This window comes from Nansenia antarctica (genome assembly GCF_963989245.1).
Source record: "Nansenia antarctica genome assembly, chromosome: 19".
NCBI classification, from domain to species: domain Eukaryota; kingdom Metazoa; phylum Chordata; class Actinopteri; order Argentiniformes; family Microstomatidae; genus Nansenia; species Nansenia antarctica.
In genome coordinates, this window is record NC_137692.1 from 12102556 (window position 1) to 12127229 (window position 24674).

The window sequence follows — 24674 nt, forward strand, 5'->3', positions numbered from 1 at the left end:
TCCCCTCTGCTCCAGCTAACATCTGCCCTCCCCTGCAGCAGGGTCTGTGGCTAACGCGCCGGCAACAGCAGCCCACAGCACCTGAAACACCTCCAAACACGCAAACATGCTTTTCATAGTAAGTAAGTAAGTAAGTAAAGCTTTATTTATATAGCACCTTTCATACAAGAAATGCAGCTCAAAGTGCTTTACAACAGGAATAAGAACATAAAGTGAATAAAAAACATATATAAAAACATAGGCCTATACATGTATATAAAAGCAGGGGAAAACAGTAAAAAGAAAAGGTAAAGATCTAACTTTCCATATCCCTTTCATCTCCCTACCTTACACAGTCTTTCTGTACTTCTGTCATAGAAAGATCATCCTGTTTTTCTGTGAGATTATTACATAATACAATGGGGACGAATAAGTATTCAACACATCAACACTTTTTTTGAATTCAACATATTTATATTGCAGCTATTCACATGAAATGTAAGTATTAACTCAATAATATATTTCCCCCACTGTACTATAATCCCATGAATTGTTTCTTTGGCAGTGTATCACAGAGGTGGATATTGGAGCACAAGTGGCTTGCTATTTCTCTGTTGGCCTTAATTTGCTGACAGCATAAAAAGTGTTGCATAAGAAAAAACTCCCAATATATATTATGGGTTGGGCCAATATTCAATATTATTGAATATCATGATATTTGGAGCATATTGTGATATGTTGAGTATATTGTGATATTGTTATTGTAGTAAACAGTCTGTAAAAGTGCTTAAATATGGTATGTGCATAACTACAAGTGTTTGTTGAGTTAATAGGCTGATTGAGGTACAGTAGCATAGAGCTAATGATGTCAAATGTGTTAATTCATTGAACGTCAGTACTGCTCTGTAATGAACGTCACTTTTATACTGTCGTCTCACCTCACCTGGTTCAAATCACGCTCCTGGGCCAACATGGACCTTTGGGATTCCCACTTCAGTTAGCACGGATCACACCTCAGGGGCCACCAGCTCAGTGGCCTTGTGGTTAGAGTGTCCGCCCTGAGATTGGGAGGTCATGAGTTCGATCCCCGGCTGAGTCATACCAAAGACTATAAAAATGGTACCTGATGCCTCCCTGCTTGGCACTCAGCATTAAGGGTTGGATTGGGGGTAAGGCCCTGCGACATACCAGCGTCATGTCCAGGGGGTGTACTACATCAAGCCGCCTCACGCTACGGAAACAGGAGATAGGCTCCTCCCTACGGGCCGTTAGGCTCCAGAACCATCAGTTAAGGCTACTTACTTCCACCTCAAGGGCACTATGAAGAGATAATCACCTTCTCAAGTAATGATTTCAATTACATTATTGAGAGATAAGATGGAATGCAATACATATTATGGGTTGTGATTTGACTCCTTGTGAAATGATGTGGTCCATGCTAAGCTATGCTAGGCACAGAGATATACGAATAATACACATTTTGTTCAAATATAAACATCAATAACCAACTTATTTGGGTTAAACAGAAAGAATGAAGATATGAAATGTGTTTTTCTAAGATAGATAATATATGTTGTCCTACTATCTGTATCCACACAGGGTGTCCCAACAGACACCTTTGCAAATAAATATAGATATGCATTTCATCTATAGACAACACTAGCTGAATCTTCACTATACAGTATATTGCATTCTACCAGCACAAAATCCTTTGTCATGTATTTCCCCATAAGTGCAGGAACATTTACTCATAAATGAATTCATGGGAAAGTGTGTCCAAACATTTGACTAGTACTAGACCTTAAATAATATAACAAGATGCACATAAGAACAGTTAGTCAGCTGCAGCTGAACTATGGTTCAACCCAAAACATTGGATCAAAAGGTTTCTCAATGGTTTATTGTAGTATCAGGTGTACTTCATAACATATCAAAAGTCTACCAAAATCTGACCACTAGAAAGGCCTAATTTTCAAGATGGCCACCGCCAGTTCCTTAATAGACCATTACTCCTTCATTATTCATCCTAGACAAGTAATTTGGGTGCTTAACCCCCTGGTTTGGTGATCTAGGAATCCAATTAGCATATATAATTTATAGTGAAGTGATTACAAGTACAATGATATATATATATATATCATCATAACGCCATCATCGAGTCCATCCTCACCCTCTCCATCATCACCTGGTTTCCCGCTGCAACGGTCAAGGACAAGAGCAAGTAGCAGCGGGTGATACGCTTTGCGGAGAGGGTGATTGGCTGTGCCCTGCCCCCCCCCCTCAAGACCCTACATGACACCAGGGCTCTGAGAAGGGCAAGGAAGATAATGGCTGACACCTCCCACCCGGGCCACGGCCTCTTCACTCTGCTTCCTTCCGGAAGGAGGCTGCGTCATCCGTCTGGTAAATGACTCAGGTGTCCACCTGTCTCTCTCCCCCCCCCCCTCCCTGAGTGGGGTTTGCACTGGACTGAACCTCTGACATTGCACTGTCTTGCCCATTGCTTGTACTATATTGTCATTCCATTGCTCTGATCTGTCTGTTATTCACTGTTCTGTCCTGTTTGCACTTGTCTCTTATTGTATATTTGTGGGGGGAAAAGAACTAGCATGCACACACCAATGCCACAACAAGTTCCTACTATGTGTTTCAACATGAATGGCAATAAATGTTATCTGAATTTGAATCTGAAAAGCTCTGCCTCGAATTGCCTCTACCTTGACCGACCTGAAGCTGGGAATTGGGTCATGTTAAAGGTGGTCCCGGTGCTTGTACATTATGGGGAGTCTAGGGACCCTAGACAGCTTTGCGATCCATGACGATGGGTCAGAGAGGACTATGCTATTACCAGCAGCAGCTAAGTCTCTTGGCATACATTTTATGTATAGTGAGTTAACATTACTGTTCATTTGGATCAAAGAGCAGTTAAAAGAGCAGTAGAATCAATAAAAGATTTGGAGAGCAGTGGCAGCTAATCGCGCCAGCGTTCACTCACATGTTCTTACGCACCTGCACACGCACGCACCATGTTCCACCAGTCTTCCCCTGCAGCTTCGGAAGGGAGGACGTTTTTCTACTACACGCATGATTCCCTCTAAACCAACAGTAATTGGTAAATTACTAAATTAATAAAGCGTCTTTGAGCCTCGGAAAAGCGCTATATAAATGTAATGAATTATTAATTGTTATTATTATTAAATATAAACCTGTTATGTCAGATAAAAAAGACTGGTTCTGATTTATAAAGATTAATAATAAAGATTTCATGGTAAAAACTAAAACAAAAATATAATTGCACAAGGGGTTCACATACTTGCAAGCAGCACTGTATACTGATGATTTTGATTTTTCGAAGCACTTGTAACATTATCCCAAATTGCATCCCAGTCAAAGTCTTGTCCAAATTCAGACGTCTCTATCCCAAGCGTTCATTCCTGAAGTAGGCATATGTCTGTGGGAGTTTAGATTATCATAGATATATGATACTATCCATTTTGGAGCAAACTGTATCCATCTTAAAATAGGACTGTTCTTTTGTTCTTTTTATGTTCTTTAATGTTCTTTTAAATCTGACCCCCAGGGAACACTGTAGGCTTTACAGGCTGACCTTATTCTGAAGTAGAAGAAGAGATAGTTCTTATCAATATTGTATTGAGAGAAATTTCTTGAAAGCTAAGGATATGTGTCACGTTCTAATGCTTTGGTCCGCATATCGGGATCTGATGTAATGATCAGACTTTTCTTGAATACAGTGAATACATTTCCGTGTTGTTGAAAATCAATGACACATTGCTAGTGCAACTAACACAGCTTGTTTTGTGAGCCTGCTAACAATGTAAAGTAGTGTTATAGTTAACTAGGTAGCAGTGGGGATTATTCACCGAATATTTCCTTGTTTCAAGTCCGAACATTTTGATTGGTTGCCGACTTGCGGCCCAAATGACCAGCCTGTGTCACATATACATAATGGAAATATCCTCACACTGGCAAATTCAGAATTCTTAAAATGACAATGAATTTAACCATCAAGGCAATTCTAATGCAAAAAATGTAAAATAATATATTCTTACTCGGCTCAAGAAAAATAAAATGCATTCCATTGTTGGTATATCTGTATTTTGACCTGCTGGCAGCAGCAGACAAGCTGTGGCACATGGAGGTAATCACAACAGAAGAATATGGAACGCGTAGTTGATATTCTCACTTCTCAGCAAACATTCTGTACAAATTAGATGAATGCACACTCATGGTTAAACCAGAGTAATGCTAGGTCACACAGCAATAGGGCCATGGGGTCTGATCTTGGCCTTACCTCTGGAAATAATCTTAGCCTGGCTCTGAGTAAGCTTCTACTCTCTCCTGGTGAGGTTGTTAAGTTACTCTAGGCTAAGTTGTGTGTTGCCCTAATTAGCCATGAAGTCACCAACAAAACAGGAGAAGGTGTCTTTTTTGTTGTTGTTGTTGTTTTTGTTGTTGTTGATTTTATCCCTTTTTCACCCAATTTGGTAGCCAATTGAACCCAACCTAGCATCCAATTATCCCCTGCCTATTGCGAAGGATCCGCCGCACGACCCCGTGGCCGGCAGTCCCAGAGGAGGCCGCCAGGCAGACTAGCTGACTGGCTCCTCGAGCCCAGCACCTGTTATTCCGGCACCCCGGGGGCGCTGTTGCGCGACGGATCCTTGTCCGGAAATACTCCTATACCGCCCTCGGGAGCGGCCGCCCAATATGCCGCTCCCCGTGTCTGCCGACTGGATACGATCCCAGTCCCCGGTGGGCAGCTTGCACTAGTGGCCAGTGCTTAGACCGCTACACCACCGCGGGGCTGAAGGTCACTTTTTTGTTTAACATTCAGATACGAAAACAGTACAGTCCAGTACACAGGTCACTAACTCCATGTGCTAGCTGCTAATGAGGTCATGGGAGGCCCTTCTGACTACGTAGTCTAAAGGCCACAACAGACTCAAATCACTAAACCTTGCACAATTAGTGGTGGAAAAATCCCAACATTCTGCATCAGTCATTCACAAAGTAGAATATGTCATCTTGCAGGAGACCCCTTTCATTTTCAGGAATGTCGTTTTTGAGCCTTATCAAAGGGTATGAGAGAAAACCATCCTGGCAGACATGAATTATTAACCAAAGTATACATCACAACCTCAGAGATCAAAACAGCATGCTTGTAAGATACCTGGGGGCAATTCTTATATTTAGCACTGGCTGCCAGTGCAACACAATCTAAGATGGAAAATAATTGTTGCACCATCACACAGAATAGGCATAAAAAGGTATATTTAATATTTGGATTATTCCTAGCATACTATTATTGCATTGAAGCATGAGTGAATTAGCATTCTAAACTGACTCTTCAGCAGAAATGTCATCAACTTCAGATGTTAACAGCTGTAGTGCATGGTAGTCCTCGGGGATGTGGAATATAGTTTGCTACTGTTTGTCTGTCTCCCTTGTGGTTAAAAACGACAAGGCAGGGAAAACAATATTTATCTTCTATCAAAACAGTAACAAGACTAGACTTTGAATTCGTTTATCAACAGGGTCTACAGACTACTGGAGTTGTGATAAATGTGATTCTTCTGATTGAGTGTTTTGATGAAACATTGACTATTTCATTCATTGTGTACTGTATTTTGTGGATAGGTCCCTGGTCTTGGATGAGGCTCACAATTATATTAAAATGATTAATGCAGTGTCTCTACCAAGCGAGAGGATCTGCTTTGCTTGATGTGGTCCAATACCCTATGTTTATGTGTTTGGTAGAGTGGATTTTAACTGCTGATGGGGGAACAAAGCCTTCCAACATTGAAATGAAATGAAGCACATCTAAAACATTTACATTACTTTGTCATAGTGCTCCTTCTTCTTCAAGTTTATCAGATTAGAGAAAAAAAAACACCCTTTTGTCTGGCTTTTGCACCACTTAAACCCACTCGACCTAGATCCAAATAACTTGTCACTTTTCATTCTGTGACATAAACCCGCTGATGGAACCAAAGGTTCTGTATTTACATTTTATATCAGGTTATCTGGTCCAGTGATTCTTCTGATTGAAGGATACAAAGCTTTAGCCCCAGGATTTGATGCAGGCCCTGACTGAAACTCTAGGTAGAGTGGATACTCTCTCCGTGTGTACGCTGTATAGGAGCTCATTAGACAGAGAGACCTGTGTGCATTGTTCCAAGTTTGCAGAGTCAGCGGGGGAGGCACTCATCACTCCACACAATCTAGACTCGAGCACATCTGGTCTGGCAGCTCCAGGGTGACCTGTACGTATGTATAAACACACACACACACTTGCACACGTACAGACATACTCACACACACACATGCTTGCCTTGCGCACATATACATACAAACGCATGCACACACACACAATCTTAGCGGTCCATCGTGTTCCATGATGACACTTGCTCCAGGGATAGGGGTGGGGGGGGGGGGGGGGGGGGGATATTCAGCGACGAATCGCTGGTGCCACTTCTTGTGGGCGTTGAGTCGATCCTTGAGCCGCAAACCCGTCCGCAGATGGTGCAGGGGAAGCCAGATACCAGGGGGATTCCAACTGCACGCTGGTGTCGTTGTGTGCGCCTCTCGGATCTTCTGTCTTGGTTGATTTGGTGTATTTTGGAAACTGCAGTGGCACAAGTGACTTGCCAGGCTGATCTGTCGAGTGCCAGAGTTTCAAGCTGCGTGGTGTTGATGTTTGCTCTGTAGGCAGCGGATGTGGAAGGCCTCCAGGTTGGTGATGTGCCGGCGGTATGGGGTCCAGGATTCTGCTCCATAGAGCAGAGTGGAGAGACATACTGCGTTGTAAACGGCAACCTTGGTGCTGACCTTCAGGTTTTGTTTTTCGAAAACCCTGCTGCGTAGGCGTCCAAAAGATGATGAGGCTTCAGTGTTTCTCCTAGGTTTGCTGCCTTGGGGGGGTGGCATGGACCCCCCCCCCAGGGGGTAAGACCCTGCCTCATACCAGCGTCATGTCCAGGGGTGTACTTGTACATTAAGCCGCCTCACGCTACGGAAACAGGAGATAGGCTCCTGCCCTATGGGCCTTTAGGCTCCTGCCCTATGGGCCATTAGGCTCCAGAACCATCGGTTCTCAAGGCTACTTACTTATGTGGTCTTGACTACCTGTCCACTTTCTCACCTGGTTCTTGCTCTCTCTCTCTCTCTGGTGTGCCGACACCATCCTGCTCTCTCTCCTTCTCTCCCTCCCTACCCTCCTCTCTCCCTTTTGCTGTCAACCAAAAGGTAAACAAAACAGCCAGAGTATTTATAACCTAATAAGAGGCATAAATTGACATAATTATAATTGAATATTGGATTGCTGTGGGCAATCCAGTTAGATAATCATGTCATTTTGACTTTACTCTCTCATCTGAAAAAAAATGGTATGTCCAACTATAAAAAACAGACATTTCCAATGCTTCAATCAACTGTCCATGTACTGTAAATATGCCATTATGGTATTACCATGAAGCCCAACTCTAGCAGAATAAGAAAGAGAGTATATCTACTTTAAGTAAAATAATAAAGTGCCTCCAGTTAGCTCTTTAGCTGGCAAGTGTGCAAGGAGACTAGCTCATCTCATCACCTCTGAGCTAGCTAGTTCTTTGACACTATTTACACTATGGAACTATAGTCAGACACTTTCTAGTCACGATAATAACGACCAATTTTAACCAACTTTCTCTCTCAGAACACTCAGCAATTATATGTGCTAACGATTGAACTTGCTTACTTTCAATCTCAGTGGCGGCTGGTGCTAAACATTTTGGGTGGGGCACAGGTTATGGGGGCATGCTCCACGGGGAAGAATATCAACTTTAAAATCTGGATTTACAGTCGATTTTAGCATGAGAATAGCTCTACCCCCCTGTACAGACCTCGCCATCCCCTCTACCCCCCTGTACAGACCTCTTCATCCCCTCTACCCACCTCTACAGACCTCTTCATCCCCTCTACCCCCCTGTACAGACCTCTTCATCCCCTCTACCCACCTCTACAGACCTCTTCATCACCTCTACCCACCTCTACATCTCCTCTACCCACCTCTACAGACCTCTCCATCCCCTCTACCCCCTGTACAGACCTCTCCATCCCCTCTACCCCCCTGTACATACCTCCTCATCCCCCCTACCCCCCTGTACAGACCTCTTCATCCCCTCTACCCCCCTGTACATACCTCCTCATCCCCTCTACCCCCCTGTACAGACCTCTTCATCCCCTCTACCCCCCTGTACATACCTCCTCATCCCCCCTACCCCCCTGTACAGACCTCTCCATCCCCTCTACCCCCCCTGTACAGACCTCTTCATCCCCTCTACCCCCCTGTACAGACCTCTTCATCCCCTCTACCCCCCTGTACATACCTCCTCATCCCCCCTACCCCCCTGTACAGACCTCTCCATCCCCTCTACCCCCCTGTACAGACCTCTTCATCCCCTCTACCCCCCTGTACAGACCTCTTCATCCCCTCTACCCCCCTGTACAGACCTCTTCATCCCCCCTACCCACCTCTACAGACCTCTTCATCCCCCCTACCCACCTCTACAGACCTCTTCATCCCCCCTACCCACCTCTACATACCTCCTCATCCCCCCTACCCCCCTGTACAGACCTCTCCATCCCCTCTACCCCCCCTGTACAGACCTCTCCATCCCCTCTACCCCCCTGTACAGACCTCTTCATCCCCTCTACCCCCCTGTACAGACCTCTGTATCCCCTCTACCCCCCTGTACAGACCTCTTCATCCCCCCTACCCCCCTGTACAGACCTCTTCATCCCCTCTAGTGAGTGTGTGAGTGTGAGTGTGTGTGTGTGTGTGTGTGTGTGTGTGTGTGTGTGCGTGTGTGCGTGTGTGTGTGTGTGTGTGTGTGTGCGTGTGCTGAATACATAAACAAACAAGCTAAAAGACGACAATAGAAAACGTACCATGCTGACGATATTACTAAATGTTTGAAGTAGCTTTTATCTTAGCTGACTCTCTTACCTTCAGGTCGAGTTTGTGTATTCTGGCTTCGCAAAACACCAACAGTAGCAGCCTAACAGCCGCGGAGATTGCGCGGAGATTGCGCGGAGATTGCGACCACAAACGAAGTTTGACTTCGGTAATAGGTCCAGTTGTAATATCCTCAAGCAGGGGAGGCTGGCTCCCCACCAAAGGGAGAAGAGAGAGATTTTTTTTCTATGACTTCTAGACAGTGTTGCTTCTGAATATCATAGTCCAATCAGCTAGTGTTCTGTGGCGTATATCATAGTCCAATCAGCTAGTGTTCTGTGGAGTATGTTCCAATCAGCTTCAAGTCCCGCCCCTTTCGGTGCATGTCCCAAAACCCCATAGACAATTGACCGAATGGCCTGAAGTTACCAAAATAGATTTTACATGCAAGTCTACGAGAACAGCCTAGTGCAACTTCGAGTAGACTGAAAGTTGCCCCGAAAGGGGCGGGACTTGAAGCTGATTGGAACATACTCCACAGAACACTAGCTGATTGGACTATGATATACTCCACAGAACACTAGCTGATTGGACTATGATATTCAGAAGCAACACTGTCTAGAAGTCATAGAAAAAAAATCTCTCTCTTCTCCCTTTGGTGGGGCATTGCCCAATTGCACCTAATGAACCAGCCTCCCCTGTTCAATCTGCAGACATCACAGCCGGCAAAAACTCTCGCGTCTCGCGCGCACACTCGCGCAAAGTCTTGTATTATTCTCCAGCGCTGGCACAGCGCGAAGTGTGGAGATAGGTCTGGCTATGCGAGACTACGGCGGACTAACGTTACCAACGAGCCTATGGGCTTGCCACTCGCCAGATTCGGGTTGGGTGCGTTTAAAAAACGCGGATATTTTAGCCTGCTTGTCAGATGTTTGGTGTCTACGTCCGTAATAATTCCTCTTTCTTGGGGGGGCGGGGGGTTCCGTTGGTAGGGTGGCCCGCCCCCCCAAGGCAATGGTAGGGGAAACACTGAGGCTTTATTGATACGCGTGTGTATCTCCGCGTCAAGGGAGCAGCATGAGGACAGAGTGGAGCCGGTAGGTGAAATGATCAACTGTTTTAAGTGGAACACCGTTTATGTGAAAACTGGGAAGTGTAGAGGTTTGGGAAGTGAGTTGGGACATGACTTTTTTGGGATGTTGACCTGGAGACCGAAGGATTTGTACAGACTGGATATGGTGTTGAGAGCGTGCTGCATAGACTCTGGGCTGTGAGATAAGATGGCACAGTCATCATCAGCGTACTGAAGCTCACAGATTTGGCAGGACTCTGTCTTTGTGTGTGTTTGGAGCCGGCGGATGTTGAAGAGACTACCATTAAGGATGGCAGAGAGGAGGAGATTAAAGAGCACTGGAGCCAATACACAGCCCTGTTTCACCCCAACATATACCTCAAAGAATTCTGACTGGAGTTCACCCGTCTGGACTCTGGCTTGCATCCCATCATGCAGCTGCTGAAGGATGGAGAGGAACTTGGGTGGTACTCCAAGTTTGTCGAGGTGTTTCCAGAGCAGCCCACGGCTGATGGTGTCGAAGGCTTTGCTTTGGTCTATGAAGGCTATGTAAAGATCCTCGCGGTGTTCTCTGCTCTTCTCTTGTAGCTGCCTCAGGACAAAGACCATGTCGGTGGAGTTTCCGGAAGCACAGTTTCCGAGATGGTCTCCATCAGCCTGTTCAGCATGATCTTCGCCAGCTCAGGGGCCCATAGTCCTCGGGACCCGGGGCCTCTCTCTAAGAGAAAGAAGGGCCCACGGAAACGTGACATCAACCGGGGCCCTTCCCTGGACCCGGTCACCCACCCTGATCTCCATCAAGGCCCCGGACCTGTATTTTACCTTAACCACAACACCCACCCTACCCTCCCTAATCTGGTGTTGGACCCCAACTCTGGCCCTAACTCTAGCCCTGACCCTGGCCCTGACCCTGACCCTGACCTGGACAGACTGCTCTATCACCGCAGTGCATATCAAAAAAGTGTGGTGTGGGACCTTGAGATTAGAAAACCAGTGGTGATAGTGGGGGATTCGAATCTCAATAGAATCCCCCCTTTCAACTATCCACTGGTACAAATTGACAGTTTCCCGGGGGCCAACATTTTCCATCTGAGGGATATTTGGAACAAGTTGAACCCTAGTCCTGCCACTCACAAACCCTAGTCCTGCCACTCACAAAGTGGTCTTTGTGGTGGGATTGAATAACTGTCTGAGTGGAAACCTGCTCTCGAAACCTGCTCTCAAAAAAGCAATTCCAACAGCTGATGGCGAGGGCAAGAGTGGTTTTCCCTCAGGCAGAGGTGTTTGTTACATTGACAAAATACTCACCCAGGTTGCAGGCCCCAGTACGGGCCCTCCTGGAAGAAACAAACACCTATGTGCAGTCCACATACAGGACCCTGAGAGGGGTGGAGGCCCGGGACTTCAAAGCTTGTGAGAGGGATCCGATACATTGGACCCCTGCTACAGGCAAAAAAATGTTAGAGGCATGGATGCTACAGTTAAACTGAAAAGAGGGGGACCTGGGACACTTACCAAGCCCCATTCTAATATTTTAAATTTTTCTAATATTTTAAATCTTTCACTTACCTTTGAACTATCCACAAAAGAAGAAATGCTGCTGGAGAGGGGCCTCTTCTTTATTCCTACGCCATCTGTAACAGACAGAGAAGATTTACAAAGAGATTTAGCAAAGTATCACAGGCGTTTGAAACGTTTAGATCATTTCCGGTTTACCACGGATTTCATCAGGGAACCGTTCATCAACCCCTCTCATTGGGAACCTGATTGGAATTCCATCTTGGACCCTATTAAGGGATTGATCAGGGAAGATGTACGGGACCTGGAGGGAATCCGTTGGGCCTGTGAAAAAGAAAGTAACCTGTCACAAGGGGAAAGAAAAGCATTAAACAAATTAAAAAAGAACCAAGATATAATTATTAAGCCTGCCGATAAGGGCTCTAAAATTATAATAATGGATAACAAAATCAACATTTGACAGAGGCTAACAGACAATTGGAAAATAGAACACACTACTTACCTTTAACTAGCTCTCTGCAACTGGAGACCCAGAAACAGATTAGAGCGACGGTGTCTCACCTGTATGAAAAGAAAGTTATATCGGCCAAACAAATGACTTACCTGTATGGGGAGGATCCGCCACGTCCACGGCAACTGTATCTCTTGCCAAAGATCCACAAGGATCCAGAGACCTGGACAGTGCCACATCAGGTCCCCCCAGGAAGGCCGATCGTGTCCGATTGTGGGAGCGAGTCCTATCGAATAGCAGAATTCATAGATTTTTATTTAAATCCATTATCCCAAATTCATGAAAGTTTCATTAAAGATACATATGATTTTGTGGAAAAACTTAAAAACATCCAGGTTCCTTTTGGTTCGATGCTTTTCTCGGTCGATATTGACTCCCTGTATACAAATATAGACATTCATCAACAGATGCCTGAGGCGGATCCTGAACATCCACTGGCCAGATACCATCAGTAACAACGATCTCTGGCAGAGAACGGGCGAACAACCAGTGGAAGAACAAATCAAGAGAAGAAGGTGGGGATGGATCGGCCACACACTACGCAAACCAAACACCAGCACCACCAGACAGGCCCTTAGATGGAACCCCCAAGGCAAAAGGAAGAGAGGCCGGCCCAAGAACACCTGGCGCAGGGACTTGGAGACAGACATCACACAGAGTGGACTAGCATGGAAACAGCTGGAAAGCAAAGCACAGGACAGAGGACCCTGGCGAACTGTTGTCGACGGCCTATGCTCCTCCAAAAGGAGCGATAGGCGTAAGTAAGTAAGTATACAAATATAGAGACCCCATTGGGGCTCAAAGCGGTGCGGGACCTATTTAACGACCATCCAGACCCTTTTAGACCAGATGAGGCTCTTCTCCATCTTTTAGAGTTAGGGTTAACTAGAAACTATTTTATCTTTGATTCCAGATGTTTCCTTCAGGTACTGCATATGCCAACATTTATATGGCTGATTGGGAGCGGACTGTCTTCCCCAAATGCCCGAAACTCCCAGCACTGTATGTCCGTTATTTGGACAATATTTTTGGCATCTGGAGCCACACAAGGGTGGACTTCCAGGTTTTTATCAATGTACTGAACACGCATCATCAGGCAATCACTGTAAAATGCAATCTTCAACCTGAGAAAATCGAGTTTTTGGACACAGAGGTGTTTATTAAGAGAGGAGAGGGGGGTTATAGTATGGGCACAAGAGTATATTTTAAACCCACAGATAGCTAGACTTGTGCAACAGCGCATGGGTATCACCCCAAACATACCTTTAGGGGAATAGTGAAATCGCAGCTTATCAGATTTAAGCGAATTTGCACAGCAGAGGAGGACGCGTCTTCAAGTCAGCCACGAGGACCCTCTTCAAGGTCCTCAGATCCAGGGGTTATGGGAGAACTTTTCTCCGGAACATCAGGACTGAGGCAAGAGGGAATCCTAGGCAGGAATTTAGACCGGAGAGGAAGGATGGCCCACAACATCTGGTCCCTTTCGTCTCCACCTTCTCCCCCGCCTCTCGTAGACTAAACAGCAACATCAAAAACAGTTTTTTAAGGGTGCAGGAGGTTATGGAACCCTTGAACAATTTGAAAGTTTTAGCAGCATATAGAAGAAATAAAAATCTGAAGGATCTCCTTGTACATGCCTCCTTAAGTCGGAGTGTAAAAGATAAATATAAATCACATTTCAAACAGTTGAAGTTTCTCAAAAATCAGTATACTGACCTGGGCTCACCGGTGTGGCAGACCGTGGGGCCTGAGTCTTCTAATCTGGTTTACAGTATCCAGTGTGGAACATGTGGGAGACTGTATATTGGACAGACCAAGAATAGCCTCTTACAGAGACTCAAACAACACCTGTATACAATTGAGAAAACGGATAAACAGACTGTACTGTACACGCACTTTAGGAGACATGGGAGCACCAACTTGCTCATAGCGGGATTGGAGTCGGGTACGAGGTGGTCCAGAGCACAAAGGCTCGCCAGAGAGAGACAGTGGATTAGAAAATTAGGTACTGTCGATCCTGGGGGGCTGAACGAATTGGATCATTAAAATGATGAGAGGAGAAATGGGGAACTTGAACGGGAGGGAGACTGAAAGAGGGAGAACGCCCTTATTTATTTATTTATATGTTATATTGTATGTGTATGTGTGATGTTTTAGGATCATTTATGAGGTGGAGGCGTTATGGATTGAGACCCCCCTCAATACTTGAGTTGTTACCAGCACTTATTTTTAGCACTTTTATTATTGGCGGGATCTTCCTCATTAAAAATATCAAGGCCCCCCGGCCCCCATCTTCCCTCTATGGATCCGAATTTTGTGACCTCTGTACCTACCTCATGTTGGTACCCACCGGAGACCCTCAGTTGTGGATGGTGTTGGTCACCAGTAGTTTTTTTCCTGAAAACCAGAGGAAATTTTAGTTTATAAGAGTGAGAAGTTACAGTTAATATTTTCCTGTATATCGGATATGAAATAAAGAGGATTGTAGAATACTTACCTACTACTTACCTGGAACCGGAATGCTTACCTGTATCACAGACCTAATAGAGGAAAAGTAGAACATTTATCTATCACCTCACCTGGAACCGAATTTTGAAAAAGAAAGGAATTGAAAAATTCAACAATAACAATAGGAAATGAGGATACCTACCTGTGTGTGGATGTATCAACTCGTCTGGGACGTATTCTGACAGTTTAGAGGGGTTTAATAACGGTTTTAATGCATTTAAGATAAGTAGAAAATATGTTTAGACACAGACCGCATTTAGCTGGGTTAAAGGACAGCGATGTATAGACGCAATTTAAACCACCTCTTCTGCATGAATAACTATGCTAGACTACATGGAATCTCAGACTAAATGTTGGTCTGGTACATATTTTGACAATCTACAGGTGTTTAGGGTATTAATTTAAACTCAACGTGCTGCTAGACAAACAGGTTTAGACACAGACCGCATTTATCTGGGTTAAAGGACAGCGACGTATAGACGCAATTTAAACCACCACTTCTGCTAGGATAACTATGCTAGACTATATGAATCTCATACTACATGACGTCTGGGACGTATTCTGACAGTTTAGAGGGGTTTAATAGCGGTTTTAATGCATTTAAGATAAGTAGAAAATATAGCCGTAATATAGCAGGATTATATGATGGCCAAGCGTAGACGCGAGGTTGAAAAGACGTCTATTGCTCACTGGGATGTTTTGGTCATGTAATTTGTTGTTAACATTTTGGAACTTTGTGATTGACACGATAGCATTATGTTTAAATATTCACATTGCAAAATCATCTCGCTTGTGTCTTTTAGGCACAATCAATATGGATCCTTGGAATGAATTTCAAAAAAAAAATATTGATCTTGCTTTGATTGCTGCAAAGAAGTGTATTGCAATCCATTGGAAATCCGATTACTCTCCTACAATATCACATTGGTTAAATGAAATCTCTAGCTTCATTCCATTAGATAAAATATACAATAATATAAGACATAAGAGTCAGGACTTTGTAGAAATATGGCAACCACATATAGATGTTATGGCAAGAAGGGCAGCTTCAGGTACTATTGTTTGATGGACAGTGTTTCTTGTAGGGATGCACGGTGATGTGAATTGCTGTTAATATCATCCCTAATGAATGTATTATTGTGTGTGTGTGTGTGTGTGTATGTAGGTATGTGTGTTTTGTCTTATTATTATTATTATCTTTGTGTTGTGTTGTCGTTGGGCGTTGCCGCACAATGGTGGGTGGGGGGGGGGGGGGGGTGGATACAAGGGGGCGGGGAAACAAGAAAAAATGTGTTCAATTATATTGTAAAAATGTTTGAATCTTTGGGGGAAAAAAAAAAGAAGAGGCGGACCCAGGTCATCCAGGAGTTCCAGAGCCCCGCTCCTGACGGCCCCACGATCATGCTGCTGTCACTCAAAGCTGGCGGGGTGGGACTCAACCTGACAGCCGCCTCCCGTGTTTTCCTCATGGATCCAGCGTGGAACCCTGCAGCAGAGGACCAGTGTGTGGATCGCTGTCACCGCCTGGGCCAGAAGAGAGACGTCTTCATCACCAAGTTCATCGTGAAGGACTCTGTGGAGGAGAACATGGTGAAGATTCAGAGGCAGAAGCAGGATCTGGTGGACAAGGCTTTCGGCTCCAAGAACCCCACCGACAAGAAGGCGTCACACATTAATGAAATAAAAGCCCTCATTGAGCTGTAGACGTCCCTACGTATGGGAACCTTGTTAAGAAATTCCCATTTTGAAGTTTAGTTTTGATACTGTTTGTTGTGGAATGTTCTCTCAGCACATATATGTCCATCGTTACATTCCCACTCACCACACTGCCCTTGGTTAACAAGTCTCATGATACATTTACATTTTGAAATTAGGTAGGGATGTCCCGATCCCATTTTGTCACTACCGATACCTGGGCTTCAGGTATCTGCGATACCGATATCAATCCGATATTTGTATTTATTGTTTTACTCCTGAATAATAATTAAATAAGTATTTAATACTTCCCCAGTATAGTCCACAACATTTGGCTATTAAAGACTGCCAGCCTTTATTCAAGCAACAAAAACAGTACTCACTGTTACTCACTACTCAGTGACCAACTGGTTTGAAGTTAAAACAATTTAAACAGCAGCATTCAGCATTGTAGAAAAAAACGAGTTACTGTCTGATTTCTAGTTGTAGTGCATTCAGTTCTCTTTCATAGTATCCGTTTGGTATCTCACTATGGGAACGCCCCCTGCGTGACCTCATCAGAAACTGAATTACACTGCGCCAGCCCATTGGCTGGCCAAGGCGACGCTTGTGTCACGAGGGACGGGACCCTCCGCCTATATAAGACGTACACACGGCATTCAAAAGCCTTTTTCTCGCTTCTCACTGGAGCTGACAACAGCTGTGCCGGTGGCTAGAGCTAAACAGTCCACAGATACGAGCGACCACAACACAAACACACACAAACTGTATGGAAAGTTTGAGCGGCAGTGACGGCCGCGCGCTACACTTAGTATTTATTCTTGATTATTTTGAACGTCTCGCTCAGCCCGTCAGTGACGGTGCAGTGTGTGTGTTAGCCCGTCAGTGACGGTGCAGTGTGTGTGTGTTAGCCCGTCAGTGACGGTGCAGTGTGTGTGTTAGCCCGTCAGTGACGGTGCTGAGCCGTGCTGTACGTTAACAAACACGTTTGTACAGCTGTTCCTTTGTGTCGACCTCCCTCTGTGCCTAGAGACTCTTACACTAACGTTACCACCAGGTGCTAGCTAGCTACGGTAGCTAACGTTACCACCAGGTGCTAGCCAGCTACGGTAGCTAACGTTACCACCAGGTGCTAGCTAGCTACGGTAGCTAACGTTACCACCAGGTGCTAGCTAGCTACGGTAGCTAATGTTACCACCAGGTGCTAGCCAGCTACGGTAGCTAATGTTACCACCAGGTGCTAGCCAGCTACGGTAGCATTCCTCCACTTGAGATGGATGTCACTGCATGGAGTCTACAAGAGTGGTGCATGCTGGAGTGTATCCACTTAGGTTCACTCTTATAGAGTCATTTAAATGCTCATCTGTCAGTCTTGTTCAGAAGTAGTAGTAGTATTTCATTACATTCATATCAGAAAAATCGGACTCAAAGGCATGTAGAGCCAAATAAAGCAAATACTTTCAGGGCTGCTTGGTGAATATTCTTATAGTTGCTGATTGATTGATTGAAGACTTTATTAGAAGATTTGCAGAAGTAGGTACATGAAAGTACATATTACATACACGGTCAACTAACAGGATAAAAACCCAAGAAAGCCACTGGCTTATTTCAATTGTGGTCCTTGATTCTCAATTCATCGTGTCTCTCTGTTTACTCCTCAGGGACATCTGTACACATTTCTCTAACATATTAGCTCATCCACTTTACACATGTGGGAACCAGATCATTTGGGATACATAGCCTGCCATGTTACAATGGGGGGTTATCTGAAATGCAATTGACGCAATAGCAATCAAAACAATATCTCATCTTTAATGAGCAGACATGACATGACATAAAATGAGGAAATACACAAAATGGCTGACTTATAACAGCCATAGACAAGAGTGAAGAGAGTGTGAAGCTATGGGGGGACTGAAGCTGTTAGAGACCTCTTTAGTTTGATTGGGTAGTCATCATCATCATCAACCACCAACACCACTACTACTACTACTACACAACTCCAACAATAGTTTAATCAAGGCAATTTTTGCTCAGAAATGTAACATTGTTATTGCCATTACCCCTTTCAATCTCCAAGGTGATTCAGTTAGACACTAGAAACACATGTCTTAAACCACCGTCAGTTCTGGGAGAGTGTTTTTAGCGAATCATGTGTGGCGGGGTAGCACTGGACTGGCTACAGCAGTAAAAGGCCATCATCGGAGATCGATCTCCTGTCCGCTGCCCTACTGGCTGTTGCATATTCCCCTCCCCCTCTCTTATTTGACCTGTTAGCAGGGGAAGAGAGTGGTCCTGGGGCTTCATAAGCTCCATGATAATATCTGTTATTATATATTCACAAACCTGCACTTCTCAAAACAGTAGAAAGTAGAAAACAACTTGGTTTTAAAACCTAGAAACACACACACACAAAAAAAACAAGTATCTGCTCTCTTGGTTGGAGAGAACAAGTTCTGGCAGCGATCACTGAGATTCAAGGGAGGAAGGCAGCACTTGGAAAAGCGAGTGGGGGGGGGGGGGGGGGGGCGCGTCAGGGGATTGGTCTAGCTGGGTTCTGTCCTCTCAGTGTGACAGTTGGTTGTGACCGGCGAGGCACTCCTGTGGGTTTGCTGGTACGGCGGGGCTGGGGGTGTAGGGGGGCGGGGGTTCGCTGATGCTGCTGGCGTCTCCTCCGTCGGAGGGAGGGGGGGGAGGGCCGTGGTGGGAGGGGTGGGGGGCGTCGGCCTCGTTGCTCTGGGCACACTCGCTGTAAGGAGGGGGCTTCAGGTCGTCTGCTCCGGAGACAGCCTCGTAGGGGGGAGGCATGTCCAGGTGAGAGAAGGAGGCAGCCGCAGGGAGAGTGGGGGAGGGCTCCCCCACAGAGACCTCGTCCTGAACACCGTACCAACTGGGCCAGATGGACGTATTCTGTCTCTCACACATCTGATGCAGGTAGGCCCTTCCTCCCACGATGACTATCTGGGCATTGCGAGGGTTGCTTAGGTACGCGGCCAGCTGTCTCTGTCTCGAGCGATACCAGCACACGTAGAAGAATATCTTTATGATGATGAATATGATGACCACTATGTACCAGTACAACTCCATTGTGAGATAGGCCTACGACTGGCTGCAGGGGTTCATAGTTTAAAAAACAGTCGTGCCAGTGAGGGAGATCACACGCAACAGCCTGGCAGGATCAGCATCATTGTGTTTCCCTTTCAGCGGTGTGTGTGTGGCTAACCTGCTAGCCTTCTAGCTTAGCTATACATCAACAACAACTGACGTTTTGGGTTTAGCTAAGCAGGACCAATAAAAGCTTTCTCTTTGTTAAATCCACCTACTTTTTAAAGTGTTTTTTCATCGGTTATTCCCCCCCCCCAAAAAAAACGAACCGGCGACTTTAGTTTCTAGCGTGAAAGACGAACTTCAAGACGCACACAGGCGCTAATCCTTCTGTAAGGACCCATTTGTCTGACTTCCTCGTCCTGCTCACGTTGAGCCCTCCCTTGCTTGGGTCTACCAGGCTCCAGAAATGTTGTGAATGTAGCTGGACATTATTCTGGAGCTTTATAACCTCCATCTCCATTTCTCCAGGCTTGACACTGAACAGTTCAGCTATCTGCTCTCAGTGTTTCCGTTGGTTGCTGCCTTGGGGCGGTGGCATGGACTGTGGCATATGTGGTCTTGACTACCTGTCTACTTTCTCACCTGGTTCTTGCTCTCTCTCTCTCTTTGGTGTGCCGACACCATCCTGCTCTCTCTCCTTCTCTACCCTCCTCTCCCTCTTTTGCTGTCAACCAAAAGGCAAACATAACAACCAGAGTATGTATAATTTAATAAGAGGTATAAAATGATCCATATCAATTCATAACATAATTCGAATTGAATATTGGGTTGCTGAAAAATAAATTGTATATCCATCTATAGAAAACAGACATTTTCAATGAGTGAGGGTTTGTTCCAATGCTTCAATCCACTGTCCATGTACTGTAAATATACCATTATGGTATTACCATAAAGCCCAATTCTAGCAGAATAAGAAAGATTGTATATCTACTTTTTATTTTTTTATTATTATTATTATTATTTTATTTTTAAAGTAAAAATAAGCTTTTTAATGACTGCATGAAAACCATGTTCATAACATCATTTAATAGTCCTAAACCAGAGAAACAAGGCTTATACATCGCTGCATCAAACCAAACCAGTTCTGGTAGTATTAACTGTATGAACTAGTATTAACTGGTAGTATTAACTGTATTAACTGGTAGTATTAACTAGTATTAACTGGTAGTATTAACTAGTATTAACTGGTAGTATTAACTGTATTAACTTATTCCAGTTTGGCCAGCAGCTGGTGGATATCCTCTTGGCCATGATGCACTCCTTTGAGTCCCCTGGGAAGGTTGCGACAGGAGGACAGGCTCAAGTAGTTTAGAGCTGTAGACTGGCCGATGATTAACCTGAGGGCAGATGTATATCTACTTTAAGTAAAATAATAAAGTCCCTCCAGTTAGCTCTTTAGCTGGCATGTGTGCAGCAGACTAGCTCATCTCATCACCTCTGAGCTAGCTAGCTCTTTGACACTATTCACACCATGGAACTATAATCAGACACTAGTCACAATAATAACAACCTTTCTCTGTCAGAACACTCAGCAAGTATATTTGCTAACGTTTCAACTTGCTTACTTTCATCTGCAGACATCTCACCCTGCAAAAACTCTTGTGTCTCGTGCGCGCCCACTTGCGCAAAAAGTATATTTTCTCCAGCGCTGGTACAGCGCGAAGCGAAGTGTGGAGAGATAGGTCTGGCTATTGGAAGTGTGGAGAGAGGTCTGGCTATGAGAAGTGTGTCAGATGCATTCGCTTAGAAAATAACAAATCTCATGTGGTCTTGAGAAGAAATCTCAAACATTTTAATGAGCAATCTTTCTTGGCAGGTTTTACTCAGAAGTAGAATTTATGTCATGTTACTATAAGTTCAATGATGCTCAACTGGCATTGGACTTCTTCAATGAATCAACTCAGTTGACCTAGGTACAGAGGAACGGCTGTAAATATGTTTTTATTGGCGTACAGCACGGCTCAGCAACGTCACTGACGTGCTGAGCGAGTCTTTTCTAAATAATAAAGAATAAAGAACAAGTACAGCTCTCTGGTTCACTCAGTCTCTCTCCAACACCTCAGCAGGTTTTCCCCGTCTCCTTCACTCTCCCGGGGGAACAAACACACACTGGTTAAATAGACCATCCAGTATTGGCTGTTGTGGTTCCTGTATGCCTCCAGGGGGCCCCGTCACAAAGCTCCTATACTCTGTTAAGTCCATGTCCACAAGAGTGTGAGAGGTGGCATTATTTGCAAGGTCATCTCCAGGTAAAGGTGCATTTTCCTCTGTGAATGGATCAAATAGACTGAACCGATCCTCTGGTTGAGCCATTTTACTCCTAGTTATGCTTTCACAGTGCTATTATTACAATATAAAAAAAAAAATCCTAAGCCAGGTTTGTGGTATTGAGTCCTACCTGGGGTGCCATTTTTTATGTAACGGTTTTGACCTTTGACTTGGTTGTCCGGGGTGCGATGAGGAGAGCTTCCATTGATGAGCGTATCAGCGTATACGCGTGATCAGCGTATTCCGTGTCCTCCATTTGTGGTTTTACAATCAAAAGTGTAGTCTTACAAAGAGACAAAAGTATTAATATGCCATTGTCTATATGACATTATCTGTGTAAATATAATTTAGGTTTAAAAATGTTTTTTTAAGACATTTTGGCGCTCAGGCTTTTAGCTGCGTCACTCCCGTGATGCTGCACTCTAAGAACGTTCTAGACTGTTGAGCAATTTACGATCACTCAAATATCATTGTGTGCGAGGCCTGACAATTTTGATCATGTCCGTGACCGAAGAATAGTTCTCTTGACATTCAAAGAGCTCAGAAAAATATTGCTATCGATAATAATTTTTACCCACAATTCCACAGTGAACCTGGGGGGATAGCACCATAGCACCAGCCTCCCCCCAAGCGCCTTCATGGGAGAGGGCACCAACTGCCATCATTCACTTCAGACTTGTATAGAAATTTACAAAATTAAAAAATCCATATACAGTATACTGTATATCAGCACCCATTATTATATAGATCCTAAATATTACTGAATCAATATAACTGTGAGTGGAATGTGGCTCATGCATTGCTGTTATCGAGAGGGTCTTACAGTGAGAGTACAATTTGAACAGTATCATGAGAAGTGAGACAAAGGAGTCAGAGTCCTGTTGATCATGTCCGTGACCATCTATGACAATTAACAAAAGACAATAATTATAAACTAACTACCTGGTTATCATCTGCCGTCTTCCATAAATGCTCCGCAATGCAAATGTTTTGTTTGGTACTACTAAGTGTTAAGTTGTCATGGTTTTCACGACGGTATATCCGTTTCTACTGTTATCATCACTATCATTGATAACAATCAACAAGCACATTTAAAAAAACGGGTACGAGTACAGTAGCCTCTCACCTGACCCTGGGCTGTGTCACCTCACTCTACGTCTCACACACAAGCACTTCTGATTTGGGTTCTGCCACCGTTCATGGATTAAAAACATGTCTCAACAGTTGTCAGAGGGTTTCAGACGGGGTGGATGTCATAGTCATACTCTGGCTCTAGGTGGTCTGGTTAGGTCAATCTCTTCTCATGGAGGGGGGGGCCTGGATGCTGTCAGAGGTATTGTGTATACAGTACTTATGAAAGCAAGACAGCAGTATTATTAATAAGTATGGTATACATTTACAGACACAACACTTTAGAATCAGTTGTGTTGTTTTCTGGTGATGAGGGCTGACAAGCTGAATGGACAAAAATCCACAGAATCATTCATGATTTAGTCATTATCCCTCACCAGTTAAATAATCTTACCTAAATATTTAAATATTTACATTTGTTATCACTCTCTCTCTTCTCTCGAGAAAATTCCAAAAACTAAGCTTCAAGTTGTAAATATTCCGTTCTTTTTTTTTCTTCTCATTAAAATCAAGATCAAAAGTGCTTTTATAAAATATTTTCTTCTGTATGTACAATTTGTATTAGCTATAGCAGAAACCAATAACATCAACAACAATCATCATCATTAGTATCATATAATAAATAAGAATAAAAAAGTGGATTCCAATTAGTTATGTAGACGGAGCGCACAGAGAGGGGACTGTGGACAAATGCATGTTGCCGTGCCCTCAGTGGCCACAGCGTGTTGAAGTGTGTGGTGACCGTGACCAGTGTCTCTACAACATGAGGTACAGAGAGCTCTACAGCCCCTGAAAAGCACCAGGGTTTCTCCCAAATAAGCACCAAGCAGACCCTGGCCACGCTGCACGCCTGGTGCCACCCTGGAGCCTACACAGCACGCGCACACACACACACACACACACACACACACACAGAAACACACACAGATGCTTGGTGGCCCTCAGCGCCCCAGGCTCCAGGGCTGGGAGTGTTGAACCCTGTGTGGTGGGGGTGGGGGCACCTACCCCTGATTAGCACCCCCCCCCCCCCCCCCCCCTCCAGGGGACAACCGCCTTGGGCCGCCTTGTCACCTTGTCACCTTGTCACCTTGACCTGGCTGGACCGAGATGATCATGGTTTCATTCTTGTGGTTGAACAGCATGCTTCCTGTGTAGCCTTTCTGTGATAGCATGTTGTCATGACAGTAACCTCCTCAGTGTGGTGTAGTTGGTTAGCCTCTCGTTTAGGATAGTGTCCAGCATCTGGGTGAAGCGGTTGAGGCTCTTTACCTCCCGGGCCAAGGTCTTGTAGCTCAGCTGGGCCTCATGGAATTGCCTGATGACCGTCTCGCTGTCTCCCTGCTGGGTGCTGATCTTCACCTTCAGGCGGCTGATCAGTCACAGCACCATATACAGTATTAGCAGGACTGAGTGAAAGCATATACAGTATACTGAGTCACAGCACCATATACAGTATTAGCAGGACCGAGTCACAGCACCATATACAGTATTAGCAGGACTGAGTGAAAGCATATACACTCATAGAGGGTTAATATCGACTGTGAGAACTAAAATACATGAGTACTTCCTACTGACCTGATCGCCCCTCCTCTACAAGGCCTAGCTAGCATTGTGCTTTATTATACGGCAGGGAAATAGACTCCTGGGGGGACAACAACAAACATAATAATTGTTGTTCTTTACCACAAAGGTTCTCCTGAATGTATGTAAAATACTTTGCAAAGTGCAAACAAAAATGTTGCCGAAATTACAACCAAAAAAGCATGTCACCGTGGACATTATGCCAAATCAAGATAACAAAACAAAAAAATAAAGAAAGTAACCAAGTTATTGTCCAAACAAGCATTAAATCAAGAGTTTGTTCTTAAGGTGAATGCACTCAGGTACAAAACAACATGTTTTATAACAATATGAACAAATAACAAACA